We start from the raw sequence: 15,772 nt of genomic DNA on the forward strand, positions 1-15,772 counted from the left end.
CGTCAAATGGAAACCTGACAAGGGGGTCCAAGTTATAATGGTTGTTTGATAGATTTTGAAATTTTTGATGTGTGGGATCAATTTTGTGATAAGAATGACAAGTGGGACTAGTGGCAAAAAAAAGGATGAAAACAAAAAAGTAGTAGAAGTCTACATCTTAGAAAAAAAAGCAGAATTAATGGCCCAAGCCCATGTAGCTAGTGAAAATTAACAAGAAAAAAATACATTAAAAAGGCCAAATTGTTTGGCTAGGCCCATGTGGAAAACTGAATTGGACCGGGCTGAATCTTGTGCCACATCAGCTTGCCACGCTGGACGCCTACGTGGCCTGGGGAGGTTGCTAGTGACCAAAACGCCACAGTAGACGTATTTTGGTCATAAACGTCTACAACCTTCTCATAGAGAAGGTCGCTATAGTCAATTAATGACCCTCAGCTTTTGACCTTATGTTTTTGGTCACAAAAAGGTCACAAATTGAAAACTATGACCTTTCAGTGACCAATAGTGGAGGTCACTAGTTGACATATTTCTTGTAGTGTGTATGCCGTATATTGCACATAGCTTCATCTTCCTGCCCGTTTCTGTTGTTCCGCCTCATCACAAACAGTTCACCCGAGTGAACCGTATGCTCTACATCGCATGCGCCTTCATCTGGCAGCCCATTTCTTTTGTTCCTCATCATCGCAAACCGTATGCCCTGAATCGCACATGCAACAAAAGTCTGAACCGTGTTTGATGCATCCGTCATCGCAAACGTTTTGCACCTTTTTTGACAGATTTTTTACAACACCGTTTGCGATTATTGCATCGCACGCAGTTTCGTCGAAGGGTCTCTGTTCGTACTGTCGCGTTAGCAGCATCCAGCAATAGTGCATCTCCTGTTCAGCAGCGTTGATTTGAGCCGGCCCATAATTAGCCGCCCGTTCGGACGACTCCAGATCGCTTTGTGACGCCGACGGGTCATTTCTCCAACCCTATGGATAACTTGATGACAGCAGTTACCAACCTCGCCGCACTCCCGGTCATAGGCAATGCCCCAATTGAGAGGGAAGCTTTGCACACCATCGAGCTGCTGAAAACTGCGGTGGCCCAGCAAGCAAATTATTCCTATAGTCAGCAGCGGCTCCACTCCACCCCTCATCCGAGTCGTAGAAGGAGTCGCCATGCTGAGCCGCCCGTTATCTCTAACAACGCTCGACGCGTCAGTGAGCACCAGCATAACCTGCCCCGCCTTGAAGCTCTGTTTGCTCAGGAGATCGTTGACATGGCTCGAGCGCGTCAAGAAGCAGAAATCCCCAATGCGGCGGCTCACCAGTCACCTCCTATGACCCCCTGGCCTCGCAAGGTGTTGGGTCGAGCATGCGAACCATCGGGATACCGTGCCTGGCACCGACTTTGCGCAATGAGAGTATGCCTAAGGACTTCAAGGGCCCCCGGAAGGTTTCTAACTACACGCCTGACCTTGAGTCGGCGGCTTGAATTGAGAGTTATGAAATTGCTATGGATATATTGGATGACAGTGACGGGGTCTGCACCAAGTACCTAACTATGATGTTAGAAGGACCTGCTCGTACTTGTTTGAAGAATTTGCCCCCAATTCCATCAACACTTGGGCAGAGTTGAAGGCACATTTTATCAAGCACTTCCAGGGGACTTGTAAGCGTCCTATGACCATTGTTGATTTGCAACATTGTGTTCTGCGCGAGGGCGAGTCAGCTCATCATTGAGTTCGCCAAGTTGCGGATATAATCCATTCCTCGAATGGCATATTAGCATCTCAAGTTGTCTTGATCTTGGAGAAAACTATCATTTTGATCCCCTCATTCGGAAACTTGGGCGGCTCAAGCGAACGATCACTGACATGGGCGAGCTCATGGATGTCTTAACCCGGTATGCCGAGTTAGACACTATGAAGGATCCTAGCCCAAACGACGATCAGACCGAAAAGGAAAAGAAGAATGCTGGCAGCAAGAATCAACAACAGAATTACCCGGGATACAATGGCAACCATGGTGGTCAAGGCAACGGCGGCAAGCGCAAACACCTGGTGGGCAGTTTAGACCTCGTTGCTAATACCAACACTGGTTATAAGGGACAGAGACGGAATAATTCTGGGAGGCCGTTTAATGCAAATAAAGCTCCCAACTTTGAGGAAGCCCTCAAGGGTCCGTGTCCCAAGCACAGTACCCCTGATAGACCGGCGAGTAATTCATGAGAAAATTGACACATCATATAGGCTTATCATAATCAAGTCCACCACAACCATCATGATGGTCGTGGTAATCCTGGATAGCCAGGAGCTGGCGGCTCCAACTTCCTAGGTGGCGGCTTATCAGGTAATTACCACAATCCGGGTTATTAGGGCTTGGGCGGCTCGGGACCTAGATACCAGGGGTCTGGCAATCATGGCGGAAATCAGGAATCTGGCCAAGGTACTCAACACCAAGGCAATAAACAAGTTTTCAGAGCAATCCTAAGCAATTAAACAGTGAGCAATATCATGTCTTCACCACTAGTACCTGCAAGCGGGACAGCAAGGTTCAGAAACACGTTGTTAATCTGGTTGAGCCGGTGGTTCCTCAGTATTTAAATTGGTCAGAGTAGCCAGTCACTTGGAGTAGGGCTGATCACCCGCCACGAGTTGATAACACCGGTGGCCTGGCTTTGGTGGTGGCGCCTCAAATGGGTGAATACAAACTCACAAAGGTACTTATGGATGGAGGCAGCAGCATCAACATCCTGTATTATGACACCTTCAAGTGTATGAACCTGTTAGAAAATCAACCCTCACTGTTTTTCACGGAATCGTCCCTGGAAAATCTGCATACCCCATCGAGCGGATCAAATTAGAGGTTGCGTTTGGTGATCAGTACAACTACATGACATAATTCTTGACGTTTGAAGTGGTCAAAATCAAGAGTTCTTATCATGCCTTGTTTGGGCGACCGGCTTATGCTCGTTTTATGGCCCGACCCTGCTATGTGTACCTAAAGCTCAAGATGCCTGGGACCTATCACAGTCAATGGGGATAGAAAGATTGCTCGTGAGTGTGAAGAAGGGGGCGCGGCTTATGCTGAGCCGGCCTGTGCAACGGAGGAGTTGAAATTTTACACATCTAATGTTGACCCGACTGATATGACGTCCTTGAATAAACCCACCATAGAGTCTGACCCGCCCTCATGTTTAATTCGGCTGAAGACACCAAACAAGTTGATTTCGTCCCTGATGACTCATCTCTGCAGTTAACTATTGGGACACGCATGGATCCCAAATAGGAAAGCGCGTCCATCGAGTTCACAAGTGAGAATCGGGACATCTTTGCATGGAAGGCTTCTGACATGCCTGGAGAATTCGATGAGCACCACCTTACTGTCGATCCTAAGATGAAACCACTCCGGAAATACCTTCGTTGTTTTAGTGAGGAGATACGTGAGGTTATTGGGGAGGAAGTGGCCCAGCTCCTAGATGTCGGGTTCATCGTGGAAGTATTCCACCTTTAGTGGTTGGCTAATCCAGTGCTTATTCTCAAGAAAAACTGCACTTGGCGCATGTGTGTTGATTACACAGACCTTAACAAGGCTTTTCCCAAAGACCCGTTTGCCCTCCCTCGCATTGATCATATCACCGACTCCACTGCTGGATATGAGAGTTTATGTTTTCTGGAGGCTTATTCTGGTTACCACTAGATAAAGATGGCTATTGAAGATCAAGAAAAGTCGGTCTTCATTACATCTTTTGGGGCCTTTTGTTATGTCTCAATGCCTTTTGGACTTAAAAGTGCCGGGATGACTTATCAGCGGTGTGTGTACGTAACTTATCAGGTCAGCGGTACGTAATTTATCATCCTATTTACACAGAAGTTATCGAGGTATATTTCAACAACTTTTCCATCTCGGTTGGTTAAGTAGTGGTATTTTATTTGAATTTCACATAAGACAAGTAGTGGGTGAGTTGGCTAGTGTGTTAAGCTCTCAACATTGAAGTCTTGAGTTCAATTCCTAGCTTTAGCATGATTTTTTCGGCTATAAAACTGCGACTATGAAAACTGCTAGCGTCAAGGAAAAAAAATCATGGTTAACGCTCACCTGCCCCATGTCTGTCAATGCTGGACTGTAAAAACATGGATTCATGGTTAACGCTCACCTGCCCCATGTCTGTCAATGCTGGACTGCCATGCCATGTGGCCCCAATTTGCCGAGGTAGCTTACAGGCATAAAACTGCGACTATGAAAACTGCTAGCGTCAAGGAAAAAAAATCATGGTTAACGCTCACCTGCCCCATGTCTGTCAATGCTGGACTGCCATGCCATGTGGCCCCAATTTGCCGAGGTAGCTTACAGGAGCTCTTGGCAACGGTGTCATAGATTGGGTCTTTTTTACTTTGGCGAGTTTATTTGTTATGAATCTCGGCTAACTGGGAGTCTCCACTAAGTTTCTCTGCCGAATGTTGTTGAACTTGAAAAACTCGGCAGAATTCGATATCAATTGATTTTCGAGTAGTGGAAAAGTCCAGCAAAGTCTCCTTAATTTGTTGAGTACTGCCGATTTCACCGAGTTTCTTTTTTTTTTTTGTGAAAGGATTTCACCGAGTTGTTATTGTGCCTTACCGTTCTTGGCTGTCCTTGGGCAGCCATGACTTGTGATGGACGTCGATATTACTCCCCGGGCAGTTCCATATATGGACGGACCACATTTACAACTAGACCGCCGTAGGTGGAGGGGTCAACACCGGCCAGTCGGGTACGTTGGGTACATTTTGTGGCCGAGGAGGACAACTGTCCCGAGGATTTTGTGGGGTACACTGACGAGGTTACAAATGACTGGCTCCCATCACAATTGGTCCTACGTGCATGCATCAATCTCTGCACACGCACGCCTAACGTTCACCGTCTAGTATACAGGAGCTCCAAGAGTATGCGGATCACCGACGGGCATGCGCTGGGGGAGGAGGTGGCCGGCGTGCTGCGGCAGGCAGCGAGCCTGGCGGTGCGGTGGGGGCACGCGCAGGTGACCCCGCTCCACATCGCCCGCTCTATTCTCTCCGCGCCGGCGAGCATCCTCCGCGCCGCCTGCGTCAGGTCCCAGTCCCACCCTATGCAGCACAACGCTCTCGACCTGTGCCTGGACCTCGCGCTCGGCAGCCTCGCCGTGACCACCGTGGTCCACAACAGTGTCGACCCGGCGCCGTCGAACGCGTGCGTGGCCGCGCTGAAGCGGGCGCAGGCGCACCAGCACAGGGGCAGGAGCGCGGCCGAGGTCGAGCTCGAGAAGCTCGTCGTCTCCATCCTCGACGACCCGAGCGTCGACCGCGTCATGCGCGCGGCCGGCTTCTCGAGCTCCCAGATCAGGGCCAGCGTCGAGAGCGCTCTCACTTCGTCGAAGAGATCAAGATCAAGTAAGGCAGGTTGCGACATCCTCGCGACATGTCCAGCTCCGGTTCAGGACATGATTAGGGCTGGACAAGGCAGAAGGTATTGCTTGTTTCACATAATGGCGTCCAGTGTTTATCTGCCTGACCTCTTCTTTTTGTTGGATGAGCTTCCTTTCTGCTTACAGTACCTACCTAGATAGCTACAGCATGGTGCCCAGTGACGGTGCCAGGAGTCAGACCTAGTAATGCCAAGGCTATAACACTTATGCATATATGTAGATAAACTATAGTTAATCGAAAGCCTAGTAGTGCGGCTAACCCAAATTTTATGATGTCACTTAACATCGCAAACAGTGAGTAGCATACTGATGGTGCCGGCTGGTGACGCCAAATGTTTTTTTAGCTACTTAGTGACGCTTGACCAGAAGGTATGAAAATATTGCTTTTTCATAAATTATAAAAATAAAAATAAGCAGACATTGAGGTATTGCATATACATACATACATACATGTGGGCTTCACCCCTGCCTTCTACGCATGCATCGTTGCATGGAAAGTAGCTAAGTAGTACTAGACTTTCTCTAGTTAAAAAGGAGCTAAGTAGTATTTTATGCTTTCTATAGTCAAAAAGGCTGAGCTGAAACAGGCAAGCCATAAAGTCACTTAGGCATTTGACATCAGCTCGTGCGTACTGTAGGGGCTAAATTTCGTGTTTTGACCCTTTTCTGAAACCTATTCGAGATCTGATCCTAGTTTGAATTTTTTTTCGAAATCTGACCCTTTTGCTACCGCTAGGGACCATGGTGGTAGGGTTGCATGCCCTACCGCCAAAAACTGCCTAAGTATTGAACACCGTGTGTGTTCGTGCCTATCGCCAAGGTGCTTGGCGGTAGGGTTGTGCAGGCTACCGTCAGCCTGTTTGGCTGTAGCGATGTTTTCTACCGCCAAAGTTTCTGGCGGTAGGCTGTTAGACCCTACCGCCATGGACTCTGGCGATAGCAAAAGGGTCAGATCTCGAAAAAAATTCAACCTAGGGTCAGATCTCGAATAGGTTTCAGAAAAGGGTCAAAACACGAAATTTAGCCGTTTGTAGGTGCTATATAAGGGCACTACTCCTCGCGTTGTAAATTACTCCATCCAGTGCAAAGCAGTGAACCAGTACTACAATACTCTCTCAAGTGTGTCCGTAAGCTAGTTTAGTACAAGGCAGAAACTACTGCAGTTTAGCTACTAGTTGGAATATACCAGTGACCCTCCAGTTCATATATGTGCGTGTAATTGTAGCTTGTGCTAGCTGCAGTCTAGATCACCATTCCTCTACTTCGTCAGATCCTCGACAGCTTACTTATCGATAGTTTGGGCTAACAATTGACATCAGAGGCTCGTTCCAATGGCCATGTCAAGCGATGGAAAGAAATGCTCCACCTCCAGTGGTTCTAAGACGCTGCCAGAGCAGCTGCTCCGGACCGCGGTTGACGGTTCCAAGGCGCTGCCGGAGCAGCGGCCACAGTCCATGGTGCCCAGTGGCGGTGCCAGGAGTCAGACCTAGTAATGCCAATTCCATAATACTTATGCATATAGATAAACTATAGTTAATAATAAGCCTATTAATGCGGCTAGCCCAATTTTTATGATGCCGCTTAACATTGCACACCGGTAGTGCCGGACGGTGATGCTAAATGTTTCTAGCCACTTAGTGACGCTTGACCAAAAAGTATGAAAATGTTACTTTTTCTTAAATTATAGAAATAAAAATAAGCAGACATTCATCAATTGCATATATACTCCCTCTATTTGTATCGTATAGATTTTTTCAAAAGTCAAACTTTACAAAGTTTGATCAAGTTTATAAAGAAAAACTATTTTATATCTATAATATCAAATATACAATGAAACAACATATTATAATGAATTTAATAATATATGCTTGCCATTCTAGATAAATGTGTTTCTTAAAAAACTTGATCAAATTTTGTGAGGTTTGACTTTATTAAATCTATATGCACAACATTATAGAATGGAGAAAGTAGTATATAAAGTACAATATATATGTATATATATATATATATATATATATGTAAATTTTGTGGTTTTATGACTTATATCATACTTTTCTTATACAGATTTTGTGTAGTGAATCAATACAAATGTAATTATCCATATACTGAACGTAAATTCTAAATGCAACAATGTATGAAAAAACTCAAGTGTAAAATAACTTATGAGTGATATACATATATCAATATATGGTAATGATATTCATCACCTTGGGTGTAAAATAAGTTATTTTACACTCGAGGTTGAGATATCTAATGATGATGATGATGATATTAATAGCATTATTTTCACTTTTGCTTTATAAGTATATTCCTATATTGTTGAAAAAGTTCAATTGCAACACTTTGTATAAGCACTATAGGAATCAGGAACTTTGCCGTCTGCCATGGCTGACGGCAAAGGCATGCCTGGCGGACGGCAAAGGCCTTTGCGGTCAGCCAGCAGACGGCAACACATCCGACTGAACAGACTACGGCAAAGAGCTCTTTGCCGTCTGCCGGCGCACGACAAAGATGCAAAGGTCTTTGTCGTCCGTCAGTGGCAAAGGGCCTGGACGACACATGCGGCAGCTTAGGTCTCTTAAGAGGTTAACGGTGTGCTTTGCAGTCTGCCAGCAGACGGCAAAGCACCCAAATAGGCCAGCCCAGATGCCCCCAGGTAGCTGACATGTGGCACGCTTTGCCGTATGCTGGCGGACGGTAAACACCTTTGCATCTTTGTCGTCCGTCAGCAGACGGCAAAACATGCCATATATGCAAGCCCAGTGCACCCCAGGTTGCACAGGTAGCTGACACGTGGGATATTTGCCGTCTGCTGGCAGATGGCAAAGCTCTTTGCCGTCTGCTAGCAGACGGTAAAGCTTCTATGCCGTCCGCTAGCAGACGGCAAAGAGTTGGCTGACGACAAACATGATCTTTGCTGTCAGCTCTTTCTTTGCCGCCAGTTTTCTGGCAGCTGATGGCAAAGACCTTCTTTGCCGTCAGTTAGCTGGCGGCAAAGAGCTGGCTGACGACAAAGAACCTGATTCCAGTATGAAGGGGATACACCTAGTCGTAAGCCATTAGGAGGGACTCGGTCATTCAAATTAACATCTTTAGGCCCAAAAAAGTAGTATTATTTCTTATTTTTTTTTCTTTAGGCTGAATTGGGCTAGAACATGGATTTGAGGCCTCCTAAACCATCTCTTATGAAATCATGCATATATGAACAAAGATACTTACTCCATTTTAAAATATAGTGCACATAGTTTCTTTTTCAAACTCAAGCTTTATCAAGTTCAGTTTTATAAGAAACCAATGTCCATGCTCCGTCTCTCCCACGCGACGCATTTCGATTAGCGTGTGCCTGCCTTTTCATCTGCCTCCATTGCATGCCAAGTAAACGAGTAACTTGGATGTCAACCATTTCATTTGCATGCAAAGAAAAACTTGCATTCAAAAAGAACCACATCACCTTACCAAAACCTGATTTTTTTTAATTTAAAATATATTGCAGCTTAAACTATTTGTCTGGTTGATAATTGGTTTTTACTATCAACATCATATGAACTACGGTTACAAAACAAGATCAAAGTAACTTGGGTATGTTCTTAAAATTTTGTTTTCCTTCTTCTGTTACCACATAATAACACGTGAGTTACCATCCTATTTAGTCTACTAGACACAGTTACGACTTCTTAAACCATTGAGTGGTAACTTACGTTTTAACAAACGAAACTGGTACCAGTAAGGTGGCACCATTGGTGGTCCTAACTAGAAGTTATCAGAACATACATATAGAGTCCACACCTAATAAGTATCATTAGGCCATTCCCAGTGCTCCATGGGTATATGTGCTAATGGTGTCACATAGGCAAAAAAAAGTGATGTGGTAAAGCAATTAAAGAGGAGAGAGAGCATTATGATGACCGCAGGAAGAACCGTGCTAAGCGCGTGAACCTATGTAAAATGACTACCAGCCAATTCATGAAGGAGTTTAATTGTTAAACAATTCCACGAGGGAATCGTAGTTACAAAAGTTAAGGACCTATGCATTGAGGAGACTAGTGTTGCTAATTTTTTTAATCCACTTAGCACCTCATCTAAGCATCAATGTATTGAGAGAGGCCTTGGATACGCCATGGGTATCTGCAAAAAAAAACTATACACCATGGAATCTGTTTTTACATTGTATTTATTGGTAATTACTGATGATGATTTTTTTCCTCTATGAACTTGCCATGTAAGTAAAGTATGTCATTTGGCAACAAAATTGGCCACTAATTTTTCCAGTGTATGTGCATGCTTCACTGTGTTGATATTTCCAGGAAATTTGCTTGAAGCAAACATCTAGACATGTACGCTAATAATATTCCCGGTGTTTCTATTGCAGTGAGTGCCAAGCTAGCAATGCAAAAACAGGAGCAGGAGGGCGACCGGCCATCTTTGGCGCATCGACGGCGAGCATTCCTCCGTGGCTCCGCCGCTACAAAGATACAACTTGCGTCAGGTCAACATACTGCGGCGCCAGTCTTCAGGCAGACGTACGTATAACACATCTTGTATGTGATTTCACTCGTGAAGTGGTGAACCGATTAGTTAATTGCCCGGCCGTGAGTGTCTGACTCATGCATGCAGGCTGCTTGCCGCCGGCCGAAGTTCACGGAGCTCACCGCGACAAATCTCAATATCCTCTGCAACGCGCTCCAGCTGCGCGTTCCGCGTCACGGGAACATCATCCCCGGCATATCGTGCACGGTGCTCCGGTGCAGATCCGGCGTGACGAGGACTATTCCTAGCTCGCTGTCCTCGACGAAAGCGACCTGCCTGCTCTTCCTAGGAGGGGACTATGGCGGCAAGGTGGCAGTCGCTCAGGAGCTCGCGAGGCTCCTGTTTGGCTCATACGCCGAGTTCACCACCGTCCAGCTGCAGAGTAGCCCTAACATTCGCACACACAACGGCAAGCTAGCCCTCAAGAGGCAGAGATCCCCGCACAATGACGGCGACCTCGAAGAGAGGCTGTTTGAAGCGGTCGTGGAGAACCCTCACCGCGTTATATTGATGGACGGCGTCGACCTCCAGGATCGCGATTCGGAGATGCACATCATGGGGGGAGGAATGGTGAGGGGATGCAACGGTGGTGTGGTCAACCTGGAGGATGCCATCATAGTGCTGAGCGCCTCTGACGTCTTGGACTCGAGGAGGTACGTGGCTTCACCTTCCTCCCCACGGGTGAAACGGCGGTTTGGTGGACAGAAGAACCGTGAGAAAGGTGATGATGGCACGGAGATGAAGCGTCGTCATGGCTGCGATTTGAGTGTTTGTGCAGTGGTTGAGGAAGAGGAGGAGGAAGATAGTTTGGCTGATGACGACGAGGGGATCCAGAATGGTGTGGATGGCGTTTTCCTTTTCAATTAGCAGAGAGTTTTCTTTTTCGTACCGTTATAGTTATTTCGAACGGTTTTGAACTGTTGGATTCCGCATTGAGAATTTGTTTTGCATTTTAATTAATTAATAAGGAGAACTGTTTTTCGCTACCCATTGTCATTTCAGAAAACCATTTTATGAGAAGAACTAGAAAGTTTATTTTTGAGTCAATTACACCACTGGTGTCACAACTTGGCGTGAAAAGTCAATTTAATGCTTAAACTTACGGCATACATTGAACTAGTGGTACGACTTGGCTTTGACGTGCATATATGGTGCAAATCACGTTTCTATACGAACACAGTGCTGATTAGGCGCGCCAACATGGCACGGGCCCGCTGTCAGGGATAGAGTGATGAGGAGGGTGTGTGCCTGCTTATCTTGCAAGCAACAAAACCTCAGAATTTTTTTCATTTTTCTCATAGATGGAGCTATGCGGGGTCCATCTGTCAGCAACCCACATCATTTTGCAAAAATTGTCGCCAATGGGATTCGATCCCGTGACCTGCAACAGGAGCAAATGCCACACCAGTACACCCGTCAATGTTCCGTATTGTAGCGAACCAACATGTGGTTGGATGGTTAGAGGGACAGTGGTATCACCAGCCCACCAGGGTTTAAGTACTGGTGCTCGCACTATTCCTGGATTTATTTCAGGATTTCCGACGATGCCCTCTCAGTGGGAGGAGACGTTCTCGTCGACGACGAGGCGCCTACGGTGACTTTGTAAATTTCAAGATGACATGCCAGCTCAGTCTCTCGGAGGTGCTCATAGATGTAGGGTGTGCGTGTGTGCGTTCATAGGGGTGAATGTATGCGCGTATGTATGAGCTCTTGCGTCTGTACTGATGTTCAAAAAAAGTTCCTTATTGTAACAATGTGCTATAAATAAAGTAAATTTCAAAATAACAATGAACATTTTAATATAACATAAAAAATTAATTATATAGATAAGTTTAAATAATACTTGAATATTTTTATAACATAATATTATTCTATATTATCATTATTTATCACATAAGAATATAATTTACATATATTTTATAAATTCCTAAAAGAAGTAACACAGCTGGGTGGTGCGGTGGCCACTCACACCTGATGCCCAGATATTGCTGCTTCGAGTCCCAGCCAACTATTTTTTACACTATACGTGTAAAAAAATTACAGTATACGGATATATGTTTTTTAAAGCATGAAAACTTCTATATACGGCATGAATAATTTGGTAAAACTATGAATATTTAAAATTTACATAAGAATTTTTGAAAATATATAGAAAACTAAAAACTTTCTTAAAGCATGAACACTTTTAAATACTTACATGATTTTTTTAAACCGTGAAAGATTTTAAACTTATAAAAGCATTTACCAAAATATAGTATAAAAATAAACATTTCTTTAAAGCATGAATACTTTTGTATATTATATTAATATTTATTTAAAACTGTGACAAAAATTAAACTTATATAAGCATTTATTGAGTATATGTTTTTATTCAATATGCAAATTATTACATGAACAGTTCTTTATTTATAATTTAATTATTTGGATAATGTTAAATTAATAAATGATTATTTTATAATTAATTTAATTTATTAATATCTATGTTATTTATAACGCATGATTATAATTTACAAATATCCTATAAATTCATAAAAGAACAGGGTAAAATGGGTTGTAGGGACTGTAGCCAGCATAATATTCAAAGAATATATAGGGGCAGCATCCAGTTGTTACATGAATTTGTCCTCGCTCAGGTGGTTAGACGCGCGCAGCTGTGAGCTACAGAACAGCGGTTTGAATCCTTGCATGTGCAATTTTTTTAATTATTTTTGAGATGCTGACAAGTGGACCCTTGCGGGCGTGGCAAGAGCTTTTTCATGAGGAAAATTTTCCGAGGTTCTTTTTGTGCAAAATAGCAGGCCACACGTCCTCTTTGCCTCGCTGACAGCAGGCGCATGTCACATTGGCGTGCCTAATCAACATCCTCTTTGTATAGAAACGTAATTTACACCATATATGCACGCCAAAGCCAAATTTTGGCACCAGTTCAATGTATGTCACAAGTTTTAGCACTAAGCTGGCTTTTCGCGACATGTTGTGGCATCAAGTGGTGTAATTGACTCTTTATTTTTGGCCGAAAAAGTTCTGCTGGTCGGAAATAACTTTATACTCCCTCGCTAAGTTAATATAAAACACTGTCCTATGTTAGAAACGCCTTGTTACAAAGGTACTAGTATTCATGAGAATTTGCAAGAAATAATAAAAAATAGAAGAGCTGAAAATTTACTTACGTGTGAGAGAGAGAGAGAGAGCGCAGCTATCCGCAGGCACGCACATGTACGAACATGTGCTCCAGGTGCTGCATGCATGCAACCATTTATTCGGTACTACGTCCTTCTTCTTCTTCTTCTTCATTGGCTGCAATATATTAGCAAAACTTACAATTTGTAAGCTACGTACAACCAGCTTCTGCAAGTGCCGCATGCATGCAACCATAGCAGGCAACCATTAATCCACACAAAGAAGGCACCACCTCGAGTTGAAGAGCTTCTGGTGGTCTCAGAATTTAGCAGAAAGTACCAATCTAATGACGCTTTATTGGCTGCCGTTGCATGCCCGATGAGAAATAAATAGTGGATCCTGGTGTAGCGCCACCATGCGTACCTAATATTTACGGAATAAATATCATCTCAGCTTACTAAGTGGTACTATAGTACTCCCTCCGTTCACAATTATAATATGTTTTGGATGTTTCATGCCTTGTAAGGTCGAAAATTCATCTTATCCCTCGCAATTTATTTACTCCAGGTTAAAGCTCACACGAGATGGTATGAGATTGCAGCCCAATACTCACCTATGATTTCAAAACAAATAACCGATTGTGTTTGCTTATATGACTATCACAGTTGCATGTGCACATGCACGACCAAAATCTTAATTGTCTCTTAATTAATTATTCGAAATTTATAATACACTCTGATCTAAAATAAAAATATTTCTTATCCTTTAGGTCCTAAATGTAATTATTTTTAAACACCACACTTTAGCTCATGTTGTTTTTATCTAGCCTCACTTTATCCCATAAAAGTTTGAACCAATAGGTCTAGCATTTATTACATTTTAGATTAAAATGATAAAGTTATAGAAATGGGTGAAAAGACGAATATTCATTTCTGAGCTTAGGCACATCTGCTCCCGAGGAACAGTAAAATCAAAAAAGAATCTAGACAAAATCATAAAAATCTGAAGAAAAAATTGCACGGAAAAGTTGGAGTGTGTGATGTCCATGCCAAATTCCATCATGTTTGGACATCTGAGCAGCTCTCAGCAAAAACGACAAACTCAGTCTGAACAGTGCGTGAAGAGTAAACTTTCTCACATCCCCCAAATTTGTCTTTTTACTGAGAGTTGCTCTGATGTCCAACCATGATGGAATTTGGCACGGACATCATGGATTCAACATCTTCAATGCAAGAAAAAAAAGATTTTGTTTTAGAATTTGTTTTATTTTTCTATTCACCAACAGAAGCAGATACACCTGAGAGCCAAAACATCGTGTCGATGAATAAATTGTGAATTTGAATAGATCCTTTAATCCTTTGCAATGAAAAACTATAAATTCATATTAAGTCTAATATGTTAGACTTGCATTTAGGAAAATAGTATTAACCACCTCAAAGCTTAAGTTAATGGTAAATCAAACTATTCAATTAGACATAGATCTAACGCAAATAATTGTGTGGCTACAATTGGACCAAATTACTATTATGGGAGAACACGAAGGAAAACATGTAAAGAATACTAAATTATTATTGCATTAAACTAAGAAATAGAAATAAGAGTTGAAGAATAAAAAAATGCAAGAATAACCGAACTATTGCACATCAAAACAACGAGCAGAAAAGAAGCACAAAAATACACTTGATGTAGAATTGGATTACAAAAATAAAATGGATTAAATTGGCAAGTAAAAGGATCTATGCAACAAATAAAAGACAATCAAATAGTCAAAAAAATGCGGTCCTGTTGTCATTCCTGCACTAGTGTAACCAATGAAGCAGGAAAAAATCGCTACGGGAAGGGGTTGAGTCTTTAAGTCGAATGTAGCGAAATCACTAATTAATGTGTACTCTTTTCAAAGATCACTCCCACCTCCTCATGCGTGCTACTTGTCGCAACCAGGGAATTTTCCCTTTTTCGTACATCGGTTTATTGAAAATGTTTAATCTCCTAAATCGTGCGTTCTCAAATCTTGAACCATTTTCACCATTGGATTTCTTGCATCGAGATCTTCAAAACTACATCCCATGTTGATTAGGTTTTGACGAACTTTTTTTCATGAAAAAACCAGAAGAAAAACTGAACCGGGTGTTGGGGAATGTTGCATGGAAAACAAAAAAAAATTACGCACACTCAAGATCTATCAAGGAGATGCATAGCTACGAGAGGGAGAGTGTGTCTACGTATCCTGGTAGACCGTAAGAGGAAGCGTTTAGTAACGCGGTTGATGTACGCTACCTCTTGAACTTGCGTTGGTTTTCCCTTGAAAAGGAAAGAGTGATGCAGCAAAGTAGCATAAGTACTTCCCTCAGTTTTGAGAACCAAGGTATCAATCCAGTAGGAGACGACGCACAAGTTACCGAATACCTGCACAAACAATCAACAACTTGAAACCAACACGATAAAGGGGTTGTCAATCCTTTCACGGTCACTCGCAAAAGTGAAATCTGATACAGATAAATAAAGGGTAAAGTAAATATTTTTGGTTTATAGATTGGAAAGTAAATATTGCAAAATAATATATCAGAAACTAGCAAGATGTAAACTAGATTCAATATAATGGAAAAGAGACCCGGAGGCCATAGGTTTCACTAGCGGCTTCTCTCAAGATAGCATATCTTACGGTGGGTGAACAAATTACTGCCGAGCAATTTAT

The sequence above is a fragment of the Triticum aestivum genome, chromosome 4B (genome assembly GCF_018294505.1).
Source record: "Triticum aestivum cultivar Chinese Spring chromosome 4B, IWGSC CS RefSeq v2.1, whole genome shotgun sequence".
Classification (NCBI taxonomy): Eukaryota; Viridiplantae; Streptophyta; class Magnoliopsida; order Poales; family Poaceae; genus Triticum; species Triticum aestivum.